We start from the raw sequence: 25,083 nt of genomic DNA on the forward strand, positions 1-25,083 counted from the left end.
TTTTTACTATATTTTTTAATAAATTTTTTTTAATCAATTTTTTTTAATATATTTTTTTAATATATTGTTTTTAATATATTTCTTTTTAATATACATTTTTTTATATATTTAAAAAAAAATTTTTTTAATATTTTGTTTTTTAATATATTTTTGTAATATATTTTTTTTAATATATATTTTTTTAATATACTTTTTTAATATATTTTTTTAATATATATTTTTTAATATACATTTTTTAATATATTTTTTTTAATTTTTTTTATTATATTTTTTTAATATCTTTTTTTAATTTTTTTTACTATATTTTTTTTAATATATTTTTTTTAATACATTTTTTTAATATATATTTTTTAATATACATTTTTTAATATATTTTTTTAAATTTTTTATACTAAATTTTTTTAATATATTTTTTTTTAATATATTTTTTTTAATATATTTTTTTTAATATATTTTTTTTAATAATGTTTTATTAACAAGTTCTTCTGTTATGGTTTTTTAAGTATTTAAAATATAAAATATGTATGTATATATATATACATATATACATATAGTTATTTTTCTATTATTATTATATTTTTAGTTTAATTTTTTATTAACACTTATTTTTTATTTTGTTTTTAAATTATTATTTTTTATTTTTTTTCTTCAACCATTTTTTTCTTTTTTTTTTATTTCATTTTTTACATTATTATTTTTATTTTAATAATGGTTTTTAACAAGATCTTTTGTTATTGTTTTTACACAATTTTTAAATTATTTTGTTTGAATTATTTCTTCATTTTTTTAATTATTTAATATTTTTATTTATTAATTATTATTATTTCAATTATTATTTTAATTTTTTTAATAGTTTTATTTTTAAACAATTTTTTTTGTTAACAATATGTTTTTATTCATTTTTTTGATAATTTAAGTTAATTTTGTTAATATTATTTTCTTAATATTGTTTTACTAATTACTTTTAATTATTTTTTTAGTAACTGCTTTTTTAATTTGTCTGATTAGTTATTTTTTAATTATTATTTTCAGTTATTGGTTTAACTAATTTTTTTGTATTACATAATTTATCTATTTTTTTAATTATTATTTTTTTATTATTTTATTCTGGTTTTTTTTTAATTTTTTAAATTAATTTTTTATTAATTTTTTAATTATTTTTTTGTAAATCTTTATTTTTAATTCTAGTTGTTTATTGACATTTTTTAGATTATTTTATTTTTTAATATTTTTTTTTTTTAATTATTGTGTTTTTAATTACATCTTTTAATTTTTTAATTATTCTGTTTAGTTATTTTTTATTTTTTTTTATTAACTTGCAAAAAAATTGCATTAAACCCTTTTTTTAATTATTATTTTTTAACTTTTTTATATTTTTTTAATAAATTTTTTATTAATTTTTTAATTATTTTTTGTAATTATTTATTTTTAATTGTAGTTATTTATTGGCTTTTAATATTTTATTAATTATTATATTTTTACTTATTGTTTTTTTTTAACTATTCTTTTTAGTTGTTTTTTTAAATTCTTATTTGTAGCTATTTTTTTATATTTGTTTAATTAGTTTTTCAAGTTTTTGTTTTAATATTTCATTTATTTATTTTTTATTTTTTTTTTTTAAATTATACTTTTTCAATTATTATTTTTTAAATTTTTTTATATTCTTTTATTATATTGTTGTAGTTAGTTTGTGTTTTTGAATTATTATTTTTGTTATGTTTTCAGTTCATTCTATTATTATCTTTATATAAATATACTTTTTTTTTAGTTGTAGTTTTTTTAAGTGAAGTTTATCGCAAAATTCGTGATATTTTGTATAGAAATAATCATACGAATAAGTCAACAAATCAAGGGTTGGTCAAAAATGTCAAGAAAGTGGTTCTGCCGAGGATAGAAAGAGGACTGGAAGACCAAAACCAGGATGTTGTATTGCTGCTGTAGTGCAAAGTGTTGTTGAACAACCTTCAACATCGATATCTCGACGACAACAACAATTAAGTATTCACAAAACAATGTTGCACGTTTTATTTCGAAACAACATCTAAGCGCGTCTTTGTTTTTTTTTTAGTGGGCAGTTACACCGTTTTTGGGTGTTTGGCCGATCTTCTCCTCATATTTGTGGGTGCGTCTTGATTTTGTGCCACAAACCGACAGTTTCAAACCGACTCCGAACGGCAGATATTTTTATGAGGAGCTTTTTCATGGCAGAAATACACTCGGAGGTTTGCAATTGCCTGCCAAGGAGCGGCAGCTATTTGAAAAAACTTTTTCTATCAATTTGGTGTTTCGTGCTCAAAGACTCGAAACTACGCACTTCCGAATGGTAGTCACGCACCAACCCATTCGGCATAGCGGCCGCACGTCTTTTCAAATACTCTATATAATAATTTCTCTGATACTAATAAATGACAGTGCATGAGAACTTTAGGGGAAATCAAAACTTCTTTTAGCTTTTAATTTGAAACGCTTCGATTTGTCAAAGGACATGCTCTCTCCCAATCACAGTTATCACAGTTCTGGTCCTAAAGTTTTTTATAGTGAAAATTCATCCCTTTCACTTGTAACATCCGTTATTGGAAAACCCTTTATGTACATATATACACAGGTGTTGTAATTTAACGGCACTTCTGCCTGCAACTCTAGTTAGGGATAGTTTCCAAACAATAATTATTAACTGATTATTTCTATGACTAGTGACATGTATACATCATTTACGTACTTACATATATTAATAATTTCTAGAAAATCATGACCACTGATCTCCAACAATAAATCGCAACAGACCAACGGCGGAAGCGCCTAATAGAAATGTATGACAGCGCACATATGAACAAACTTGTCTCTGGTTCTATATGTTATTACTATTATTATGCACGTTTTCTATTTTTCCATATACAGTATATGCAAATATCTTCACACAAGTGTACACACATGTTTGTAGGTATGTATCGTATGTATGAATATGCAATACTCGTAATCAGATCAGCTTGGTGGTTGGCTATCTCATACACTCCAGTGAGCAGACACAGCCCCACCACTGACAAATTATAGACATTACAAGTATTTGTATGCATGTATATATGTGCATAGATATATAAACATTTGTAAGCTTGTTGATATTCCGCGAACTGTCAAAGCGTCAGACAGGTTGCTTGTGTTTGTATGCTTGGCTGGTTGCCTGGTTGCCTGTTCACTTGGCCGGCAACAGATTCATTTGCACAACCGACAACCGGCAAGTAGCCCAACTCGGCAGCAAACAATACACCGAGGTCAATGTCTCGATCTTGTGGTGCTCTCTGAGCAGCCACGTACATACATAGATACATACACATAGACATTTGTACATACAACTGTGCAAATTATATACCCATACAGGCACGTGCATTTGTAAACATGATATGAATTGTTAGTTTTGTAATTTGAAGTACTGGTGCAAATGTCTGTTCTCGATTTATTGGCCGAAAAAGCACTTGGCCGTAAAGTGATAGGTTAAACAGCTGGGCGAACGCAGCGCTTCAAAACCGGTTATATGAAATTTTAGTTGGTTCGCAAAATTCTGCTAAATGTATGAGTATAAAATTTGGTATATTGTAGAAATTGCGTTTTTTACTATGTGACCTCGGCAGCAATTAACTGAAGCTTGAACAAAATGAATAAAGGTCTTATGTAAATTTGGCACTTTTGGAAAAGTGACGACGGACATAATGGAAACAATGGGTTGCGAAATGTTATGGGGAAACTGCTAATTATGTACGTTGCTTATTTGTGCAGAATCGGCTTAGTTTTGGAATGGTTAAAACAAAAGCAGAAAAAAAACCATCAAAGAAGTCAAATAACGGCTTACAATACATATGTTAATACGAGGGGTGCCTTTTATATGTCGGGATTTGGCACCCTTGGTGTTGCAATCTGGCAACTGCATCGCAAAGTTTGACATTTTTTGGCTTTTACGTACTCAGAACGTTTTGAAATACCAGCGCTATTTGTGTTGTTTACAGTAACTTAAAAGATTCATCTCGGTCCAAAAATGGAATTAAATCGTGAACATTTTCGTGCGATTATTTTTTACAACTTTCGACGTGGATTAACTCAGCAACATTGCATGGATGAACTTAATTCATTTTTTTGCGATGAAGCTCCATCAAGGACCAGTGTTTATCGATGGTATGGTGAATTCAATCGAGGTCGTAGTTCACTCCGAGACGAATTTTGTGAAGGTCGTCCAAAATCAGTTGTTGTTCCGAAAACCATTGATGCTGTGCGCGAATTGATATTGCAAGATCGTCATGTGACCTATCGTGAGATTGAGACAATCTTAGGGATTAGTGGGGCCAGCATACATTCAATATTGCATAAACATTTGACTGTCAAAAAAATTTGTTCGCGTTGGATCCCACACAATTTGTCAATCGCTCAAAAAACGGCTCGTGTCGATTGGTCGAAGGAAATGCTCAAAAAATACGATCGCGGGGCTTCGAAACACGTCTATGACATCGTGACAGGTGATGAATCATGGATTTACACGTATGAGCCCGAAAGTAAACAGCAGTCGACTGTATGGGTGTTTCAAGATGAGCCAAATCCAACAAAAGTTGTTCGCGCACGAAGCACTTCCAAGCAAATGGTCGCCTGTTTTTTCGGAAAAACTGGACATGTCGCAACCGTACCACTAGAACAACGCAGAACAGTAAATTCCGAGTGGTACACAATTATTTGTTTGCCAGTTGTCTTCCAAGAAATTAGGAAAACCAATCGCCAAAGACGGATCACTTTTCACCAGGACAATGCGAGCTCTCACACATCGGCTCAAACAGCTGCATTTTTGAGCACCCAAAACATCGAATTAATGGGTCATCCGTCGTATAGTCCTGACTTGGCACCGAATGACTTCTTTTTATTCCCGTACGTAAAACACAAACTGAGGGGTCAACGTTTTTCGATACCTGAAGAAGAGGTTGCGGCATGCAGAATGCATGTTTTGGAGGTTCCTCATTCAGAGTGGCAAAAGTGCTTCGACAATTGGTTCAAACGCATGCAAAAGTGTATAGATCTTCATGGAGAATATTTTGGAAAACAATAAAGTGATTTTCGATGATTAAAATTTGTTATTCTCTAATCCCGACATATAAAAGGCACCCCTCGTATGAGCGAAGAGTTGCATGCTTTTTGAAAACAAATTTGCTTAAAAACAGTTAATGGATAAGATATACAGTCTGTTACATAAGAACGTGGCCACTCTTCTCTTCTTCTTAATTGGCGCGATAACCGCTTACGCGATTTTGGCCGAGCTTAACAAAGCGCGCCAGTCATTTCTTTCTCGTGCTAACCGGCGCCAGTTGGACACACCAAGTGACGCCAAGTCCTTCTCCACCTGATCTTTCCAACGCAGAGGAGGCCTTCCTCTTCCTCTGCTACCACCGGCTGGTACCGCATCGAATACTTTCAAAGCCGGAGCGTTTGTATCCACTCTTACACGTAGATAAAAAGTCAGCTGTCTGTCAAATTTAGTCTTCAATTGAGTGGGTTTTCGAAATTAGTGCTGTTTACGCCTCTCGCTTTGAGGCAATTTTTCTGTTTGCAGAAGATGGATAAATCGCTATAAAAAAGGTCGATAACGTTGATGATTTTCCTGATCGTAGAAGTGCAAGCAAAGTCTCAAAAAAAGACGAAAAAAGGATTCTCGCATTGTTCTCGAAAGATCCAACTTTGACTGTACGTGGAGCTGCTGTGAAATTGAAAGCAAAAGCTGACATATCTTAAGTAACAATTCGCAGGCACTTGCTTGCCAATAAACTGAAATATCGCAGTACTTTGTTTCGGTACTTTGTTCTTATTTACCGAGAATTTAAATACCGAAAAAATTAATAAAATATATCGAAAGGTTTTGTAACCATCTGCTAAGCAATGGTATATCAAGAAAAATGAAAGCTGGATCCTTCAAGAGGACAACGATCCGAAACATCGGAGTCGAGCGTGTAGCGAGTGGTCATCTCACTTTAGATTGGCCATCTCAGTCATCGGATGCAAATTCCATAGAAACTGTGTGGGATCTGATGAAAATGCAGCTTCGCAGACGCAAGCCATCTAATTTAGATCAACTTTCTCGACAAATTCGAAAAATTTGGAGATATTCTCCAATGGAATATGCAGACAAAATAGTCGAAAGTATGCCCCGACGGTGCCAGGCCATAATTGACAAAGCTGGAGATTGGACTTGCTACTGAGGTATTTCCATTGAGTATTGACGACCAAATTATCAATAAATTTGCGAATTTTCGAAAAATCAATTGTTATTATTATTTAACAGTGGCCACGCTCTTATGTAACAGACTATACGTTGTCGATAGTACTTACTTTCTTAGGCATATTTTTGCGTTGCGACTATGGATAAAACTTGGGTCTATCACCATTCCCGAAACTTCATTGGGCAATGAAAGGAAAGGAGCTATTCAAACCGCTGTAACCCTCATCACAAAGAACTTTCCCCAAAAAAAGGCATAATTTGTTTGATAACTTGGAAAAGCGTGCAAAATTGTGTATCGAAACATAAGGCCATTATATTGAAAGATCAGCAATTTATTTTCGAGTGAATTTAATTGACATTTTCTGGCCATTCCAATGAAATTTACTCAGAAGTGGATTACTGAGCCTGCAGGAATAATTCTTTTTCTTATGTGTGTCCCGTGTGTCGGTTTTGGCCAAATCCAAAATAGCGCTTCAGCTGTTTGTGTCCTGCCCGCTGGTTAGTGCCAGTTGGATGACAGGTGCTGCAGCACTTGGTTCTTTCAGCTGAGATGTGGTCTTTCACGTTTTCCTTTTTGGGATACCGTGTTGAAAATTCGCCTAGCTGCAGCGTTTTTTTCATACGGATGACATGCCCAGCCAGCGAAGCCGCTGAATTTTTACACACTTATCCAAGTCCATGTCAGTAGCTCATACAGTTCGCTGTTCCACCGAACACGGTACTCCTTAATAACGCGACCAAAGATCTTACGTAGAATTTTTCTCTCGAAAACTCCCAAAACTTTCTCATCTGCAGCTGACATCGTCCATGGTTCTGCGCCATATAACTGGGCGGGAATGATGAACTTTTCCAGAGTGTCAGTTTGGTCCTTCGAGAGAGAGAGAGCTCTACTTCTCGATTGCCTACGGAGCCCTAAGTAACACCTGTTGGCAAGAGTTATTCTGCGTTTGCAGGCATAACAAATATTTTTATACACCGGTCATTTCAATTTGGAAAATTTTACTTTCTTTTTGAATAGAGGCTATGTTTTGCATACCGAAAGTCTTTTTCGAAAAGTTACTTTCGTACAAGATGGCACAAAATTAGTTATCGAATTTTGCTTTTTTTACTAAATAAAAATATTTTGAGCGATGGAAATCTTTATTTTGACCTTTAAGCGCTGCCCTGCTTGTATGCAATACCGCAGCTGTCTGGTTCACAGATGTCAAATATGATTGACGTACGACGCCATTTGCAAAAATTATAAATCGATAGGGTGATCAATTTTGCCCCACCTTGTATTAATATTTATTTAACATTTAGTAAAGTTGTGTAAGTATGTATGTAAACAATAAACCTCTAAGCACAATTTTAGCACTTCCAAAAGCAGAAATCTGCCGCTTTACATGACTCAGCATACTTGGCATATATTTCAGATTACTTTTTTCATCATTATATCTAACTTGAGCCTTAGAGTGAAGAAATTGCTATCGAGCCAACTATTGATTGGCAAAACTAATATAACTGCAGCGTCTTACGAGCAACAACACCGCAAAGCACTTCCCTCCGCTCAACTGCTGAAGCGCTCTTAGCCTGTTTCTGGTGTTCCCAATAATTGTGCCAATGTGTCGAAACAAGTAAAGAGATAAACAAACACATACACATAAAACCAATATCTTACCATTTTTCACATAAAGAATAGCACTCAAGTTAGCCTCAAAAACTCTTGCTTTTTCTTGCTTTGCGAAGTTTCTTTGTTTTCCACTTTACACTTTAATGAGACATACAAGCACATTGCACTCATGTACATACCAATAAATGGATGTATCCATCTGCATATACATTTAATATATAGTAAACATGAGCCCATGTCATCAGTCATCTGTGTGCGCTTTCTTTCTTCTTCGGTGTTGTTTGCACAATCTTTTACTCATGACTTTTCTCTGAATATTTTTTTCTTGGGGGGTTTTTTTTCATTTTCACTTCTTCTAAACTTGAATGATTCATTGTTATTCTTTATGAGGAGTTTGCTCGCTTGGAAGAGAACGAGAAGACTGCAATGTGTATATTACTGTCATTACGCCAGTTACCGCTTAAAAACCGGTTAGTGATTGAGATTTTAGACAGTTTTTGGTGCCTTGCCTAATATGGGCGGACCGCAGTTGATTGGATAGGCTATTGCGGTTGCTATGTTGATGGATTGATTGAGCAACATGTGCAAATGATAAAAATGTATTCTAGGAAATTTAAGGGGTTAGGTCGCTGTAGAATTTCGAAAAAATCGATCTTTTTTTATTGAAATTGTTACGTCGGAGCTTCTAGAATATGATACAAACAGAATTAAACCTTTTTGGGTGTTTGGCCGAGCTCCTCCTCCTATTTGTGGTGTGCGTCTTGATGTTGTTCCACAAATGGAGGGACCTACAGTTTCAAGCCGACTCCGAACGGCAGATATTTTTATGAGGAGCTTTTTCATGGCACAAATACACTCGGAGGTTTGCCATTGCCTGCCGAGGGGCGACCGCTATTAGAAAAATGTTTTTCTTAATTTTGGTGCTTCACCGAGATTCCAACCAACGTTCTCTCTGTGAATACCGAATGGTAATCACGCACCAACCCATTCGGCTAAGGCGGCCGCCAACTGCTAACCGATCGATTTTTCACGTTTCTAATGTACTGTGGGCAAAAAGTAAGGTGAATTTGGTTGTAAAATGAAAAATCTTTATTTATTCTTGTAAATCAATTTCATCCCCTTCAAAATAGTCCCCTCTCGATGAAATACACTTATGCCAACGATTTTTCCAATCCCCGAAACATGCCAAATAGTCCATTTCCGGTATAGCCATCAGCACCTTCTTCGATTCAGCTTTTATCTCCTCAATCGACTCGAAACGCGTTCCCCGGAGTGGTCTCTTGAGTTTTGGGAATAGCCAGAAGTCACACGGAGCCAAATCAGGCGAATACGGTGGTTGCGGAACGATATGCGTGGAATTTTTGGCGAAATGGTTACGAAGAACGAGTGCAGTGTGAGACGGTGCATTATCGTGATGCAAAAACCAAGAGTTGTTGGCCCATAATTCTGGTCTTTTTAGACGAATTGCTTCACGTAAACGACGCATAACGCTCAAATAATATTCCTTATTAACAGTTTGGCCAGATGAAAGGAGTTCATAGTGCACCACACCACGAAAATCGAAAAAAACTGTTATCATGACCTTTATTTTTGAACGACTTTGACGTGCTCTTTTCGGTCTGGCCTCGCCTTTAGCACGATATTCGCTTGATTGGTCGGTTGTTTCAGGGTCGTAAGCATAAATCCAAGTCTCATCTCCCGTAATGATGCATTTGAGCTTGTCCTGATAGTCTGAAAGCATTGTTTCACACACATCAACGCGACGACTTTTTTCCAAGAAATTGAGAGTTTTCGGTACCAAACGAGATTTGACTTTTCGTAGGCCCAAATGGTCTTTCAAAATTGTTTTCACAGATCCTTCTGATATTCCAATCATATAAGTAAGGTCTTTAACAGTCAACTGACGATTTTTGAGCACTAACTCCTTCACTTTATTGACGTGTTGGTCATAAGTTGACGTCGATGGTCGTCTGGAGTGCTCCAAGTCATCAACACGTTCTCGACCCTCTTTGAAGTCTTTGTACCACTTATAAACATTTTTCTGCGACATGGTCGAATCACCAAATGGCTTCTGCAACATGCTAAACTTTTCCGCAGCCGAAATTTCATTCCGCAAACAAAATTTGGTGGCACTTCTCTGCTCAATCAAATCAGACATTGTAAAAATCGAAAAGTGCACTCTTGGTCGTTTGGTAAACACAAGCGTAAATATATTACTGATAATGACATTCACATGAAAGTTGGCCCAGATGTTATTAACAGTGCTGCCAACTCATGAAAAAAATAACTAGAGCGAAATTTTAATCCCGCGAAGTTTGACAAATAAGTTCACCTTACTTTTTGCCCACTAGATGTCGTAAAATGTCAACAAGAGTTTTGTTTTGACGATCGTGTTTTGTTTATGAAAAAATTATATTTGTTTTTCAAGAAATTGTTTTGGATCGCTGAATAAAAATAAGTAAAAGTATCAATAATAGGACTATGAATAAGTTCGTGCGGTTTTTTTCGAAATTTGAAACTTTATTGACGTAAAATGGTTACAAATTTAATATTCAAAGTATTGTCCATCGCTTGCTACTACTTTTTCCCATCTTTCTGGCAATTCACGGATTCCCTTTGTGAAAAATTCGGTCGGTTTTGCCGCAATCCACGAATCGATCCATTTTTTGACTTCATCGTAATTACGGAAGTGCTGGTCAGCCAGGCCATGTTGCATCGATCGGAAGAGATAGTAATCGGATGGCGCAAGGTCTGGACTATACGGCGGGTGGGGTAGGACATCCCATTTGAGCGTTTCTAAGTATGTTTTGACCACTTGTGCAACATGTGGCCGAGCATTGTCATGTTGCAAAATAACTTTGTCGTGTCTATCGGCGTATTGCGGCCGTTTTTCTCGCAGTGCTCGGCTCAAACGCATCAATTGTCGTCGGTAGACATCCCCCGTAATCGTTTCATTCGGTTTCAGTAGCTCATAATACACAACACCCAGCTGGTTCCACCAGATACACAGCATAACCTTCAGGCCATGAATATTCTGCGCCGACGTCGATGTTGAAGCATGGCCAGGGTATCCATACGTTGTCCGACGTTTTGGATTGTCGTAATGGACCCACTTTTCATCGCCAGTCACAATTCGATGCAAAAAACCCTTTCTTTTGTGCCGTTGAAGCAGTTGTTCGCATGCCATAAAACGGCGTTCAACGTCTCTTGGCTTCAATTCATACGGCACCCAATGGCCTACCTTTCGGATCATTCCCATGGCTTTTAAACGTTTGGAAATGGTTGATTGATCAACTCCCAAAGTTTTTGCAACCTCTTCTTGCGTTTGAGCCGGATCTTGATCGAGCAATTCCTCCAATTCGGTATCCATGAACTTTGGCGGCGCACCCTCGCGTTCTTCGTCTTCCAAGCCAAAATCACCACTTTTAAAGCGTGCAAACCACTTCTGGCACGTTCGCTCAGCTAGAGCATGCTCACCATAAACTTCCACCAAGATACGATGACTTTCGGCTGCTTTTTTCTTCATATTAAAATAATGAAGAAGAATTCCCCGCAAAAACACATTATTTGGCACGAAATTCGACATTTTCAAGTGTGGTAAAAATATTGTTGTTTACGCTTCAAATAAAAAACGTATACTGACGTTTGTGCCTTACGACAGTAGCTCTCCAATGAATGTTTGGAAATGTGAATCGATGGAATAATAATCAAGTTACGCCATCTGTTGTAAAACCGCACGAACTTATTCATAGTCATATGCGTGGAAAGAAAGTGTACAGTGGTAGAAAAGGCACGAAATCAAATTATCCAACGCGGCATCGAAAGCAAGCGTCGAAACAGCCGCCGAACCGATTTAAAAATTGACGATGATAATTTTTATCAGTTCGGCTACGGCATGTTAAATTTTTTGTTAGTTTTCTCTGCTATTTCTCAGTACGTCTGTTGCAAAACATGCGGGTCGGACATAACCCTTCACGAGAGAAGTCCACGTGGTTTAGGCTTCAAACTAGTGATTTCTTGCAAAAACTGCCGTGAAGTTCAGATACCGAACAGTTCATATATTGGCAATGCTTACGAAATTAATCGCCGCATAGTTCTAGCTATGCTATTATTAGGAGTGGGTCTGAGTGGCATTTTCAAATTTTGCGCAATCATGGAATTACCGCGGTCTATTTTTCACGCTTTCTACGACCGCATTATTGAAATGTTATCGAATGCGGCCGCGAGTCTACGAAATGCTTCAATGAACAAAGCTGCTGAAGACGAAACAAAATTCAGTTCTGAAAAAGGTGAATCACAAGGCATCACTGTGTCTGCAGACGGGTCATGGAGAAAAAGAGGATTTTCGTCTCTTTTTGGAGTTCCGTCACTCATCGTTTGGATCAGTGGCGAGATAGTTGATGTGCTGGTGATGAATGCCAGGCAAATCACTTAGGCTCATCCGGTAAAAGTGGACAGTGTCGCTCTGAAAGCTTGCACAACACCAAATACGTGAACTACATAGGTGATGGAGATAGTAAAACTTTCAAAGGCGTCATTGACAGTAACCCCTATGGGAATTTCGAAGTAAAACAAAAGAATGTATAGACCACGTACAAAAAAGAATGGGAACACGTTTACGGAATTTAAAAAAAGGGGTGAAAGGTTTAGGAGGCAAAGGAAAATTGACGGCTAAGTTGATTGACAAATTAACCATTTATTATGGACTTGCCATACGCCGGAATCCCAACTCGTTGCAAAATATGAAAAATGATATATGGGCTACTTTGTTTCATAAAATTTCAACCGACAAAAAGAAGTAGCACAAAAAATGCTCCGCAGCGTGGTGTGATTGTCCCAGCACTCAGTCAGTAGACCATTGTACTACACCCGGATAGATATCAGTAGAAAGAATGGAGATAGAAAAGATAAAAGGTGGATGGTAAAAACGGATAAATTAGTTTGAGGTCACTCTTCTACAAATCTCTTGGATTCATTGATGAATTTTAAGAAATCCGGAAGAGGAAGAGTATGAACTATCCTGGATGCAATAAATCAATCACGTCTGCTGGTAATTATATTGACATGATCAGATTGAACGATAGAGCTGTGACCAACAACATTCCTGGAGACAGGGAAATGTGTTGAAAAGAGAACATCGTACACTTCTGATTTTGAGTCCGTATAAGTACCATCTGGTTTGAGCAGTGAGTATAGCCGAGCCATCCAATCTCTTTGGAGGGCTTTGCATAACCTCGCTGAACTCTTCTGTTCCTCCAGTTCGCTGCAGAAGGTTCTATAAGAGTCCAATTTAGATGATCTAATTTTCTTTTTATATTCCTTCCTCAGCTTTTGGTAGGCAGTCCAATCTCCTGGAAGTTTTCCGGAGTTTCGAGAGTTCGGCGTTCCACCAATGGACTGTCTTACCCTCTCTTCTCCGGGCACACCTTGTTATAACACTCGATCAAAGATCGTCCCAATGAGTTTGTGGTTTCTTCAGTTGTGCAGTTATTGTCCGGATTTTTTGAACATCACGGATTTCCTCTTTAGTGAGATCCTCATATCGTGTCCGCTTTTCGAAGATTCCGGCCTGCTGAGGTCGAGGTTGTCTCGGCCGCGAGCCTGAACTCTATATAGCGATGGTCCGACAGGGAATCTTTATCGAGTACTTTCCAACCAGTGATATGGAGGTAGTAGAGTGTGTAGTACGCTACTTCAGTCAGCGCCCAGATATAGCAAAGATGTGCCACTGATACTTCCATAAGTAGTTATTCGAACTTCAGGGAATGTAACGTTAGAAAGGACTGTCCCCTTAATCGAACTGTAATGGGAAATTTAACCTAACGATGAGCACTAGGCCAGTGTCGGTCCTTTGTTTATAAAAATTGGTATCATGAGCTTGGGCGACCTTCTGCATTGCGACTTGACTTTTTATGATTGATAAGACTTTTATTTGGTGCCTTGAAAAGCAGAAATCAAGTCAAATAACGTCAACTATGTCTGCACTCTACAATAAAAAAGTTGTATTTGTTCGTTTTAATTTTATTTTTGAAATATGCTGCTTATTTTTATCATATCAACATACATACTTACTTAAATATTTCACCACATTTGTAATGAGTAAGCAAATTAACATGGAAAAATCACAATCAAAACGTATTTCTCAGGAACTTGAAAGATAAGAACTTTCCGTTGATTGTTCATACATGCATATATATTTTCATCAACATATGCACACCGTACATACCCTACAAGACATCTGACTATCATATAAGCACTCATATTGTCATCATCACTATCCTCATCGAACTACACATTTTTGTTCTAGCCATGGGAAAGTTCTGGTAGTTTCGCCTTGTCGGTGTGATATTCTATCGCTCTTTTACCAATAGCGATTTCTTATAACTGAAAAATATATCTACTATGTTCTAAAGGCAATGCAACTTCTCATTTTTGTTCTCAACAAGTAATCAGCACTGATGGGCCAAACTACTCATTTTCGTCATCAAAAAGTAATCAGCACAAACTCCTCATTTTCGTTAAAAAGTAATCAGACTGAGGAGTTGCGTTAAAATGTTTTATTTAGAAATTATAAAATTTATATTTTTTTGTTTTCATTAAAAACTTTTACTCACCAATTCGGTGTTTCATCCACGGAGCTTCGAACTCACGAATTTTCAAGTTTTAGCCAAGCATCTACTCATTCGGCTATGGCAACCTTAAAACAACAACAGCCAAATTTCACACTAGCCACATTATAAGCAGTCAAATGAGTTGCCTTGGCGTTTAAAGTGAAGTAGATATATTTTTCACTTATATGAAATTGGTAAAGAGAGATAGAATTCACACCGAACATAGGAAAGGAATATGAAATGAAATATTTGATTTCTCCATTAAAAAATGTTGTATATGCTATTCTGATAATGCGCATGTATTAGAGACTAATAAAATACTTGTAAATGTGTTGGAATTTTTGTCGAAAGTGCTCAGCACTGTCTTGTAGGGTATTATAATACAGTAGGTTCTGTTTTTATGCGGCTTTTTTTTATGCGGTTTTGAAATAGTGCGGTTTTTTTTTTAAATTACAAAATGCATGTCGACCTATCGGGAATTATACATATAAACAAGATTCTAAGCCAGCTAAGCAAAAACTCATCACATATTACATCAGAAATGCTAACCCTACAAGTATGGAACCGCCTGCATAACTATCTAGATCAGACGTGTACATTTCCTCAAGTGACGAAAGTGATTTTACGCCAAATCCTAAACGAACGCGCAACATGTGGGTATTGTCTGATTTTATTTCTGACTTAAATTTATTTTTCGATTCTGACGTTTCTTAAATAAAGATATAATTTTCAAAAATACAATATTTTGTTTGCGCGATTTTATTTAATTATTTCAGATTTATGCGGTTTTAGCACTTTTGAAACGTATCTATAGTTTTACTATAGAACTAGTAGCTTTTTTTATGCTGTTTTTTTATGCTGTTTCTTGCGGAACGTATCTACCGCATAAAAACAGAACCAACTGTATAATCATTTCCTTACATTACAGTGACTGTACTGTAAATATTGAAACAAAGCGCGTTAACAGAAATTATGCTAATCAAAGAAATTATTTAAAATGTATGGGAACTAAAAACGAATAGGACAATTGGATTTCAGTAATATTGAACATTCCATGTTTTTTTTTTTTTAAACTTTTGTACAATAATGAATTATTTAACAAATAATTGCTTAGCAGCGCTAGCAACAAAGGCCTTCGCCTGCCTCTAAATTAAAAGTAGGTTTATAGTGGATTCCTGTGGAAATGTGTCAATGTTTTTTGGTACTGTATTATCGATGCATATTCATCGCAAAATGGGGATTTGCTAGGAGGGCACGTAGAAAAATATGTCCATGTGTTGAAATGGTGTGTCCGAGGCGTAGGCGGATGAAAGGCTTTATAAATATTTGGAATATGGATGTCAGCGGGAAGATTGAGTTTTGTTCTGGATAGATTGATATAAAAATAGTGATGTTTGTACATTTTCCAATCGTCAATTAGCTGTCTATACCTCTCTCTTGCAATTGCAGCGAAAATATCTTCTTTTTATTGCTGTTGTGTAATTGAACATTACATATGGAGTTATCGCGACGCTGTCTGCATTTGATTGCCATGTGACCAGGCAATCCAAATCTGCATTCATTACACTGAGGGAAAGCATTGATCAGAAACTGAACTTCTCTCTGCTAGCTGTTTTAAAATCGAATAAGTCTGCTTGAAAAACACACGATTTCCACATATTAGTCCCAAGGTTGACTTTTAACAGATTCGCCTTTGCAAGACTGCGCGTGATGAGCTGTAATGCGATATTTTTATTCAAAAATTTAGTCATTTTTAGCATACACTTACATATAATATTTCCGCTTACGAACTGTATTTGTTCTCTTTTCAATGAGTTTAAAAATTAATCTTGTCCAAAAGATGGAATTAACTCGTGGAAATTTTCTTGAAATGATTTATTGCGAATTTCAATGAAGATTATCGAGGCAGGGCTCTTGGTGTTGAAGCACCACACTTACTGGGTATAACGAGTTCGGACACGGTCATCCATCCTTTGCACGATTAATATCGTGAAGGCCGTAAAGGTCCGATAACGGCTGATGTGTCCAAAATAATCAATGCTGTGCGTCATTGAAAGCACAAAAATGTCGCATAACGATCGCGAGATAGAGTAATCGACATCGTTGGGCATTAGTGGACCAGCATACATTCAATATTGCTTGAATATTTGGTCGTCAAGAAGATTTGTTCTCGCTGGAGTCTAAAATATCGTAATAAGTGACGAATCTTGCTCCTATGCATATGAGCCGGAAACAAAAGAGCCATCGACGGTATGGATGTTCCAAAATGAGCTTAACCTAACCAAAGTTGTTTGTGGAAAAGCATCTCAAAGCAAATCGTCATCTACTTTTGCGGAAAATCTGATCATCTCGCAACTGTACACTAAATCAACTTGAATCATTCAATTCTGAGTGGTACACAACCATTTTCTTGCCATGAAAACCAGCCGCCGAAGACAAATCAGCCACGAGTTATTCACCAAGACAATGCGTAATCTCAAATAGGGGTTCACACAAAAGAGTTTTTAACACTCAAAAGATCGAATTAATACGTCTTCCTCCTTACATCCTCCAAGGAGAATATTTGAAAAACAATAAAGCTATTTTCATTATTATCTTACTGTGTTTTCCTTATTGGGTGCAAAATCTACAATCTCCAATGTCAGAAACAAAAATGTGTCTACCCTTCATTGTTATGTTCCAATTAAACATTGTGTGCTTGTTGTTGTGGACTACTCAGTCGTTTCAAGATTATCGAGTGACTCAAATCCTTAGTACGTCTGCATCTTATTGCTCATTCTCCAAATCCACGTAATTATTAGTCTTCTTATGCCCATGGCAATTTTGATTAAGCGTCACAAGAAATTTCGACTTGAGTCTTTGATAACTCAAAATTTGTGGCGTCCTTAACGAGTCGCCGTATTGGTTGTCAATCAAAAATGCCTGATTTTAGCTGATCAGTACTAAGCCTTGCACCGCCGCGACATCGACACTATGAATTGTCAACGATAATCTGGGGTATATTTCTGCACGCTTACTGGACTTGTTGTGAAAAGTAATCTGCGGGCTCAGGTTGCTAAATCATTGTGATCAATCCTCTGTTTTCCAATTTGCCATAAGTTTTTTATGGGGTTAAAATCTGGAGATTGTAGGAGCCAAGGCCCTTTTTAGTGGAATTTCACACTGGACACATGGCAACATTATGAACTCTATTATAGTTTTCGTAAACATACTATTTATCCATTGTGTCATTGATAGTATGAACAGGTCCCAGACCAGCAGCGGAAGAACATCCCCAGACCATAGCATGGAGTCTATACTTGACTGCCGTAAAACAGGACGGTTTTTGAATACGTTTGCCAGGATATACGGCTCCTAAAACACTCAGGCTAAAAAGTCCATTGTATTTAAAACTCTGGAAAGGGGGTAGATAGTCAAGGAGGGAAGGAGAAAAGTATCAGAGAAAGATATAGGAAAGAATAGAGACCGAGATAGAGATAGTTAGTTCTGTGAGAATTTTCCAGAGTCTTTGACAAATCTGTAAATATCCTCCAGTTTTAGAGAACGAATATTACTCATTCTTATGACATCGGAACTCAAAACTCGTAGCCGTGCTCTAGCAAAGGCAGGACACTCACAGAGAAAGTGCTCAGTGCTATCCGCCTGCTCCAAGCATTACAGGCACATTGGGTCCTCAATGATTCCAATGTTGACCCCATTTCATATGATGACCCCATGGGTTGTGTCCTGTAATGATACCAACCATCAACCGAACGTCTTTCCTTCTAAGTTTTAGTAGTAAGTTTGACAGTTTTCTGTTCGGAGTTGTCACAAAACACTTTGCAGTTCTGCAGCGTTCTATGTAAACCGGACCATCGCTCTGTATGTAGATTGCCTACATAATCGCTGATCCAATTCATGATTCCTGCGGAACTGATTCCGATTATTGGCTCTGGCCCTTGCCCCCACCGCTGATCCACGGTTGGCCAATTCGTTGGCAATTTCGTTTCCTTGAACACCGACACTCCGGAACCCATATAAGTACAAGCCTGTTTTGTCTTGCGACAGAATTAAGCCTCTTCTTACATTCTTGAACATTCTTTGAGGTTTGCTTCAAGTTCTCCACGGCCTTCAGTGCAGCCTGATTGTCACTGAAAACTCCAATCTGTTTCCCGCTCCATCTCCTCTCGATTATCCATTCGGCTACTTTCAGGATGGCAAAAACTTCTGTTTGGAAAACATTTGCCATTTCTCCCATAACATAGTGATACTTATTACTATCGTTTAAGTACCATCCGGCTCCATACCCTATTTCATTCTTGGACTCATCGGTAAAGAAAATATCAGTCAAACCTGCTTGAATGCATTCTGGATTGCTCCATTGCGGGAGCAACAAATTTCCTTCCAAATGAAACTGTGGGTGTCAGGTCGTCTTTGGGTGCCAAAAACAGTGGATACTGCTAAGATAGCAACTTAAAGATTTTTCTGTGCCCCGAAGTTCCGTCTTCGTTCCAGAAACCATATTTATGGAGTCTACACATTGCTTTTATTGCTTCCCGTTGTATCTTAAGATTCAGGGGGAGCAAATCAAGCATAGCATTTAGGGCATCACCAGAGGTTGTACTCATGGCACCGGTGATGCATATACATACACTTCTTTGCATCCTGTATAGTTCCCGGATTGTGGACTTAACCATGCTCCGTCGTCACCAGATCACAGAAGTGTGCTGGGTATATCCCTAGGACCACAGCAGGTTTCAGACCCCAGGTTTTACCAAAGGCTCTGCGGCATTGCTGAAAAATCCTCAATGCGCGATTCACCTTCAGTGAAACGTGTGTCTCCCAAGTCGGCTTCTTATCCAAGATTACTCCTAGATATTTAACTTCATCGGAAAGACCTTTTCGCTTACTTATCAGCGGTTTCCTTTTAGGTCGGTAGCTACGCAAATCAGCAGTAGCCAGACGATCGGTGACATTTCTTGAGCAGAAACGCAACGTCAGCCCTTTTACCAATTGTGGATCACTTTTAAAGTGATATTTTCTTATATTTCTTCCAATCGTACGGCCACTTTTTCGCATTTTTTATTTTTGTTCGGCCTCTGGGATGTACTATTGGTTTTGTCGGTTTCCACTTAAATACATTTGAACATAATTCTTAAATAGAGGGCTTCTGTATATTATACAAGGTAGCGCATCGAAAGATGTATAATTTTTGCAAATAGCGTCGGGCATCAAACAAATTTGACACTTGTGAATAAGACAGTTGCAGCATAAAAACATACAAGCAATGGAGCGCGTGGAGGTCAAAATAAAGATTTGCTCACTCAAGTTAATTTTTTGTTATTTAATAAAAAAGTTATTTCAAGAAAGAATAAGTTGATGAGAAGAAATTACGACAATTGTACGCTTCGTGGCAATGAAATTGAACAAGTCGAAGATTTTACCTACCTAAGCGGTGTAATATCTGCTGAGAATAGTCCGGAAAAGGATGGTCAGAATAAATAAAGCAACTGGCGCATATGCTCATCTGCGCCAAATCCGGAACTCATCACAAATACAAAAATGAGGCTATTTAAATCAAACGTCTCCTCAGTACTGCTCTATGAATGCGAGACCTGGCTTCTAACCGACCATCTAACCGAAAAAAATCAAAGTTTTGTAAACAGATATCTCCGACGTATTCTCAAGGTTTTGTAGCCAAACGTCATCAGCAACGATGAGTTATGTAAACTGTGGAACTTGCAGCCAATGACTAACGTTTCTGTCATTTTGCGAGGTGTTTTCATAGCGTGCACTGAGTACTACTTTGCCGTGAGATACATATGAAATTTCACGCATATTCCACGACAATGCATTTTTTTATGGATTTTGACAGTCATTTCAAGTGAAACGCAAACTTAGAACTATGCCTAAAAGAAAAAATGTCTAACGCTATGTTCCGGCTGCAAATATTTTGCTCCACGCTACTGTACTAAATAATATAAATACTAATTTTCATTTTATTTAAAATGTGAAAATGTGATTTCCAACTTACCATTTACGATGATAATGAAAATGATCGACACGAAAATCAGGTTTAATCCACATTTTGATGACATTGTTTAACAACAGCAACAACAAAAAAGTATTCACGCGATAATACTAAATTGCAGTTCATCAACACGTTTTAACCGCGAGAAAGCGAAAAACACAGAAACACACTTTAGTATTTACTTAGTTCGACGAGGGTTTAAATTGATTGGCGCTGACGGTTGATGCCGATAGGAATTGTTGACTTTCAGTTGGTTACCGAGAGATCAGGCCCAAGCGATGTATGTATGTTCGCTTGCAGGTAAACTCACGTTAGACCACAGAACTGCTAAGCGACCCGTAACCGACTGCACAAATTCAATTCAATTCAACTGTTGTTTATATGTGAAATACCAAGCACCAGGATGTGTAGATGTGTGGATGTGTGGATGCTATGTTGCGGTTTCAAGGCTAAAGAGCGTATCGTTGTGACTGAAAAATTTTCAAATTTCCACAACAAACGTGGAACGACTACGCACCAAAAATTCCCCAAACCACACAAACACAATGACACTATGGCGTTCTACAAAGGACTAGCCGTGGAAAACCTAATTCGTAGCAGGTTGCGGCATATCGTGAAATAGGATTGTACGGCGAATTTCGCTTTGGTATTGGTACTGGCGCGGCGGTGCTGGCAGTAGTTGGCCGCCTTTTCAGTGGGTTTTTTCTCCTCTTCCTTTAATTTGGCTATTTGGCAGTGTACAGAAACGAAAGCAGCAAAATTTCCGCTCTTTTCCTAGCACGAGCTTACTATTGTAGTTGTTTGCGTTAGTTTTGTTGCTTTTAGAGTATTCGGTGGGTATTTCTGCAAGAAGCACGTCAATATTTCGATTTAGTCCTTGTGCGCGTTGCGTGTACGTTGCAAACGGGTACCGGTAGAGCAAGTGTAACGGTATTTAAATTTGACGCTTTTCGCTTCAAATGATGCTTTGTTTTTTTTTTTTTGTTTTTACCCGCACATTTCAGCTTTAGCTGGAAAACCTAAATGAAAACAAAGGATTTTCCGCACCGAATCAGCCCGATGAACCGTCAACAGACACAACACACAAGTCCACCACCAAAAACGTCCTCAATGCGTAACTTTCGTTTTGGCGCTTCAGTTTGCCTTTATCGTAGCGCGGCGTTTTGTCGACACACTCTTTTTTGGCTTCGACTCCGACACTTTTTTATTCACTGCCAATTATTTTTTCCACATTTTGCTTTAACTTCACTCAATTCAATATGATTTGTATGCTTTTAACCGGATTCTCACTTTATATTTGCGTATTTTCCGTTGGAGATTGCTTCGATTTAGATATTTTTTCAATGTATTCCTTATTTTTTCTCGTTGATTGGCGCTGATTTATTCAGGATTTTTCCCACATTTTTTGTTTGCTTTTATATTTTTTTTTCGTAGAATTCACTATTTGCATTTGATTTCAATATTTTGGTTGTTATTTCTTTGTTAATCCTTTCTATTCTCGATTTTCAAGCCAAAAAGTCAACTTACATGGGTATGGCGTGATGAAACTATTGTTTTTGATCTGAAAAAAAAAAACACAGAATTAAAAGTCATTACCAGAAAATTTAAATGGAAATAGTTATGACTATCCCTAAAACTTTGAAGGCAATTCTATCAAAATATTACATATCGAGGCATTTACTTCATAGACTATTGACCGAAAAGTAAATCCACAATAAATATGGTTTCTGGCACGAAGATGGAACTTCGGGACACAAAAAAATCTTTAAGTTGCTATATGAGCAGTATCCACTGTGATGATACCCACTGATACCCACAGTTATATTTGGAAGTAAATTTGATGTCAGATTTCCATTGCGTGAGCAATGGAGCAATCCAGAATGCATGCAGGGAGGTTTGACGGATATTTTCTTTACCGATGGGTCCAAGAATGAAATAGGGTCTGGAGCCGGATGGTACTTAAACGATAGTAATAAGTATCACTATGCTATGGGGGAAATGGCAACTGTTTTCCAAACGGAAGTTTTTGCCATCCTGAAAGTAGCCGAATGGATAATCGAGAGGAGATGGAGGGGGAAACAGATTTGAGTTTTCAGTGACAATCAGGCTGCACTGAAGGCCCTGGAGAACTTGAAGCAAAGCTCAAAGATTGTTTAAGAATGTAAGAAGAGGCTTAATTCTATCGCAAGGTAAAACAGGCTTGTACTTATATGGGTGCCGGGACACTCTGATGTTCAAAGAAACGAAATTGCCTACGAATTGGCCAACCGTGGATCAGCGGTGCCCCCACAAGGGCCAGAGCCAATAATCGGAATCAGTTCCGCAGGAATCATGAATTGGATCAGCGATTATGTAGGCAATCTACATAAAGAGCGATGATCCGGTCTACATAGAACGCTGCAGAACTGCAAAGTATTTTGTGACAACTCCAAACAGAAAACTGACAAACTTTCAACTAAAACTTAGAAGGAAAGACGTTCGGTTAATGGTCGGTATCATTACAGGACACAACCTATGGGGTCAGCATATGACCACCATTGGAATCATTGAGGACCCAATGTGCCTGTAATGCTTGGAGCAGGCGGATAGCACTGAGCACTTTCTCTGTGAGTGTCCTGCTTTTGCTAGAGCACGGCTACGAGTTTTGCGTTCCGATGTCGTGAGTACGAGTAATATTCGATCTCTAAAACTGGAGGATATTTACAGATTTGTCAAAGACTCTGGAAAATTCTCAAAGGACTTACTATCTCTATCTCGGTCTCTATTCTTTCCTATCTCTTTCTCTGATACTTTTCTCCTTCCCTCCTTGACTATCTACCCCCTTTCCAGAGTTTTAAATACAATGGGCTTTTTTAGCCTGAGTGTTTTAGGAGCCACCAAATCTCCTGGTGCTTCTTGGCTCGACCTTTTCAAATTTCAATTTCAAATCCACAATATAAAATAAAGTAGAGCTTAGCACACTCGCTACCAATAGATTTGAATGTAATTTTTAAACTAAAGCCACTTAAACAGATTTTTTCAAATTGCAACGGTTACGCGCCACGGCCTAACTAACCCGCATCATGAGCGCAGCCCTCATGACGTACAGGTAAACTTTGCTTTGATGCCGGGACATGAAAAGTAAGAGTTTTTTGTGAACTGCCCAGTTCTAAAAAACAGCGCTAGTCGAGGTGGTGGCTTAGGTAAAGTAAAGCTATTTTTTTCTATTCAAAGGGTGGTAAAGAACTTCCAATCCTCAGGTGATTTTGTCTCCAGGCGGCGTTCAGAACGACCCTCCATATTAAGAAGTCGGGGAAATGCGTAACGTTTTACAGATTGTTCATCAAAATCTGAAAAAGGTAGCCAAAAATGTAAGAGGGAATTGTAATAAGTAACGGCACTAACGCTGCATTCGGATAATTTTGAAAAGAGAAGCTTACGCGGTCATATCGCGCATAGTAAGCCGTTCATATCTCATTAATAGGCAAACGCGCATTGCTTTTGCAAAGAATCATAAAGGGTTTTCCAATAAAAAGGTGAATAGCTCGAAAGGCTTATAAAGTCCAATTAACACAAGAACTCAAGCCCGTCGATCATCAACAACGTCGTGTCTTTGCTGATTGGGTCGTTGAAATGCATGAAAATGATCCGGAATTCCGTCGAAAAATCATATTGAGTGATGAGGCCCATTTCCACCTCGGTGGCTTCGTCAAAAAGCAAAATTGTCGGATCTGGAGCTCAGAAAATCCAAGAGTTATTGTTGAGAAGCCTCTCTATCCTCAACGTGTGACTGTTTGGTGCGGTTTATGGTCGGGCGGAGGTCATTGGACCTTACTTTTTCGAAAATGAAGCTGGAGCAACAGTTATGGTGAATGGATTGCGCTATCGAGAGATGAATAACGATTTTGTATGGCCGGAATTAGATGGTATTGATCTGAACAGCGAATCGAAAGAAAAGTACGGCACTCGATAGAAAGAATTTGATGCCTACGGTGAAGCACGGCATGAATGGAATGTATTGAACCGATTATGGACAAATATGTTTACCTTACCATTTTAAAGTCTAATTTGAAGCAAAGAGCTGGAGAATTGGGTTTAGTAAACCATACTGCTGACATTGTAAAGCTTTGGTTGCTTTATGATATTCCCAAACAGCTTCGAACACCGCCACAGTCCACAGGCCTAAACCCGATAGAGCACCTATGAGATATAATGGAGTAAAGAATACGACAACGCAAAATTACTTCGAAGATAATACGGAAACTGCCAGGTCTGCCAAAACTGCCAAAACATCTAGCAGAACTTTTGCAATGGATAGTCTTTATATAGGTAAAGCGTTTTTTAATAAGACGTGTTATTTCGATATTCAAAGAAAAAATGCAATTTTTTAATATAAATGATCGGATGTTTATTTTATTATAAAATGGAAGGTATGCCGTTAATAGTGGAAAATAACATCAGGCAAATGACCACCACGACCACGCTTACAGGACAATATCCTTTTCATGAAATTTTCCATAACTGAATTGCAAAGTGGCTGCCCTATGTCCTCGATAGCCTCACGAATTCCATCTTTGAGGTCTTGAATTGACCCTGGGATGTTGGCGTAGACCTTTTCTTTCACGTG

General features: G+C 37.3%; 1 long non-coding RNA gene across 1 annotated transcript in view; it reads right to left on the minus strand.

The window, feature by feature from the left end:
* Nucleotides 1–25,083, minus strand: part of LOC129249438 (uncharacterized) — a 104,484-nt gene that overhangs the window by 62,774 nt on the left and 16,627 nt on the right. The window contains exon 2 of the long non-coding RNA XR_008582653.1: nucleotides 20,481–22,038. This is a non-coding gene — a long non-coding RNA (uncharacterized LOC129249438). The remainder of the gene's footprint in view (nucleotides 1–20,480; nucleotides 22,039–25,083) is intronic.

The sequence above is a fragment of the Anastrepha obliqua genome, chromosome 5, assembly GCF_027943255.1.
Source record: "Anastrepha obliqua isolate idAnaObli1 chromosome 5, idAnaObli1_1.0, whole genome shotgun sequence".
NCBI classification, from domain to species: Eukaryota; Metazoa; Arthropoda; class Insecta; order Diptera; family Tephritidae; genus Anastrepha; species Anastrepha obliqua.